Source organism: Pistacia vera, unplaced genomic scaffold (assembly GCF_008641045.1).
Source record: "Pistacia vera cultivar Batoury unplaced genomic scaffold, PisVer_v2 Contig118, whole genome shotgun sequence".
Taxonomy (NCBI): Eukaryota; Viridiplantae; Streptophyta; class Magnoliopsida; order Sapindales; family Anacardiaceae; genus Pistacia; species Pistacia vera.
Window position 1 is genome coordinate 1,421,722 of NW_022195226.1, and position 3,595 is coordinate 1,425,316.

A 3,595-nucleotide genomic window follows, 5' to 3' on the forward strand; every position below is an offset into this window, starting at 1 on the left:
TAAAAAATTGTCTTTACTGCTTTTCATCCATAACATTACTAATTCTTATAATCACGTACACATAGCCTCCAATGTTGATCTATATCAACATCGATCAAATCACTTTAGTTGGTGTATTTTTTACATACAACAATTCAAATTAAATTAACGACATCATTTCATTTTTGAAACACAAAAAGAATAACAAACATTCTTATGTATAATATATTTCAATATCATAAATTATATTTTTCACTATTGGAACATTTGCACAATTATATAGCCACAGCAATAACACAGCTATAGCATAGCAGAGGCCTCGACGCCAGATTGACCTTTTACGTGTACATAATAAGATAGGCTATAACTAACTTGTTAATGCATAAGAGCTACGGCTGCTCTTGAACGAAAGGCTGGGTCATGCACAAAATGCTGCGCTTCCCGTTCCACCTGTTCCCGGCCCTGTGAACATCCTTCCCTTCATTCATTTTCTTCACGAATCCCACAAACTGCCTCCAGTTATCGGGTTGGAACAAGTCAGGGTTCTCCTCAAGTATGTGAATGCACACATCTGTGCATCTGGTTCTGAGTTGCCATCGTATTCAGGATGAAGCTCGCAAGATCGTTCATGGTCATATTCATCGTATCGAGGCAATGCATTTTCCCCAGCAAGTGGAACGTGTGCTGCCTGAGTTGCTAAAGCCACTTGCCTGACAAGCTTCTCCGGTGCACAAAGGGCATCTTGTGGTTGTTCATGATCACGCATCTCAATGCAAGTGAAGTTAAATATGGCACCATGGCGTCCCAGCATATGGCATAGGAAGGTAACCATCACGGTATCGTGTGTTGTAATATCCGCGTGAGTTCAGGGCTGGGACCTGGTTCCATAGTGCCAGTGGATTCTGCAACCTTCACCGAATCTTTACACCTGTCCTATCAAGATGTGACTTGGCAGATGAGAGATCTCTCACCATTTGTCGATGAGCATCTGTGAATACCAGCCGAGGAAAATTCACCTACTCACTATTCCACCACCACCTTCTTTCGGAAAAAAGGGGTATCTTCTGGCACTTGTTGTAGTGTCCAGCATCAGTAGGGCCTGTACTACCCCTCTGGCTTACCCGCAGATTCAGGCCGCTGCTTTTAAGCTACTGAGCATATACTGCATCAAGTAACCAACACTCATATGAAACTGAAAGCTTTAAGTATCTGAACATGCATAAAGGAATTGTAAGTACCTTGTCATAACTTGGAAGGCTCCAATTCAGGGAATTTCCATGTTCCATTCACTCTGGATATGAAGGTAACGAAGCTCACCTGCTGGACCCTCCACTTGGATTTCCTGTAAAACGAATTCCTCCACAATTTAGCTAAATCTTTTACTTATATAGCATACATAATTGCACAAATGCAGAATTCCAGATCATTAGCACCAAAGACAATATATCAGAAAGCACTAGAAGAACGACTAATTACCACAATGGTGTCACCAAGATACTGATTGAAGTGTCTGCGAGGCACGCATGAAATCAGCATAACACTGGACAGGTGGTCGACCCTTAAGGCTGGCACAGTATCACAGCCGAGTGAAACATATTCATAATTCCTCTTCCCTCACTGATCAGTGTATGCAAGGTCCTGATCTTGTCATTTCCCTCCCAACCCATTGGGTAATGGGATACTGCGAAATCGAAAACAAACTAATGAGAAAAGCCATAACTTCCATAAAAAGAAACAAGAACAGAATTTAGCACACATAGTATTCTATTACTTCGACAATGTCGAGCATTTCAAAGCCACCAAAACATCAATCAAACTTACTATGCTGTCAAAAAACTTTCATCCCATAATTTTCCAAATATATGTAACACTCTCTTATATGAACTATTACTATTACCAAGACAGAATATCTCAAGAAACCTAGAAAGATTCCCACAATAGTAAACTCTCTCTGTTCAATGTAATACTTAATATTGAACAGAGATACTAATACAGGTTTAATAGAGATAACAATAACGTAACCTCGCAACTGCAATATCTGACGCTATATTTCTACAAATTGGTTCCAACTTTCTCTATTCAATGTAATAGTTATCATGCACCCCACCAGTGCATGTGCCAATGAGTTGCACAATCCTCTATTCTTCTCAATCAATAGGATCCACGATGACTTAAATAAATAATTTTCTATATCATTTTCCCTATAGAATACTAATCCAATCCTTTAAACCCAATTCTTCAATATATAACGAAATAACTTCGTATATCACTTTGCTTCTACGCAACTTTCCAAGTTTCAAGAGATCCATAAATTTCCAAAAACACCGAAAAGCTACCCTACTTTTCAAACAAATCATAACGCCACATGCGACTACCAAAAAACTAATAAGAAAACATGTGATACTCACGTAACAGAGTCACCGACGTTACCGCCACATTGATGAAACGACATCACAGCTTGAACCTTGAGTCCATGTCGTTTAGCCATTTCAATCAACTCGTTATATCCACCCCAATTGTAGTGCCCGGGCTGCTCCCTCTCCACCAGGCCCCACCACACGTCCATCATTATTCCCTCCACTCCCGCGCTCTTTAACGCCCTCAAACTAGCGTCCATCGCCTTCCGTCTGTTCACGCCGTTAGACATCGTCACGCTGTCCAACGGCATCATCACGAACACCGGTACTCCCTTCTCCTTTCCCTTCGCACCGCCTCCCTGTTTGTACAGCTCAGCGTAGTCCCTGTCCGTCTCCGACACCGGCGTCGCCGTCGACTCAGGCGCGTATGCGCGGCACGCCACAGAGAGATCTGCGCGCATGTTGCTCAGTACCGGTGACCGACAGGGACTGATGGGCGGTGATACCGAGTCCATCATATCTGGTTTTGAAATTTTACAAGATAAATTTGTTGGAACTGCTTTCCAAACCGCTGACGCATTCACCGCGTTGGTTGAATCGCCGGAGACGGGGCTTCCTTCCAACGAAATCGGAGTCCCTGCCAATGCTCCGATCTGGTGTGTCATGTTCAAAGCCATTTGTTCTTGCTGGATTTTCCCAAGAAAATAACTGAAAAAGTTACGTAGCTTTTGCTTGAATTTTGAATTTGAAAATGAATAAGAAAAAAATTTCTTCTCGTGTCAAAAGAGTTTGCGTTTTAGATTTTGCAAACGCATGGTGGGGCTGGCGAGTATATATAAGGTTGAGATTCGGATAAGATTAAAATAATCATTTGATTAACCGCTAATTTCGCGACGCGTGTAGTGGGTTGCAACGTGGCGGGTGGAGAGCTCGTGAGGAGGCGATGGCTACGATTGCTCGACTCATGTGACAAGGGACGGTGAGATGGATAAAACGCGTGAAGGTTCGAGCAAGCGAACGCGCTTTTGCGGTTTTTACTTGAAAGTAAACTGGGGGAACGGATGATGTGGTGACACGTTTGCTAAAGCGACGTCGTCACGTGTCGTGCTCTGTCGGCGTAAGACATGTTGCGGGTTTTGTCTTTTTATTTTCTAAGGCTGCTTTACGTCCACGGATCTGAAGGACCGATAACAAAACTAGTTTAAGGAAGACAGGGCGGACACGTGGCGGGTAATGGTATGAGGTAGCACGATGAATAG

The 3,595-nt window shown here is 42.8% G+C and overlaps 1 pseudogene; it reads right to left on the reverse strand.

Annotated features, from left to right (window-relative positions):
- Positions 1-354: 354 nt before the first annotated feature.
- On the reverse strand, positions 355-3,153 carry LOC116109169 (annotated as a pseudogene).
- Positions 3,154-3,595: the final 442 nt, after the last annotated feature.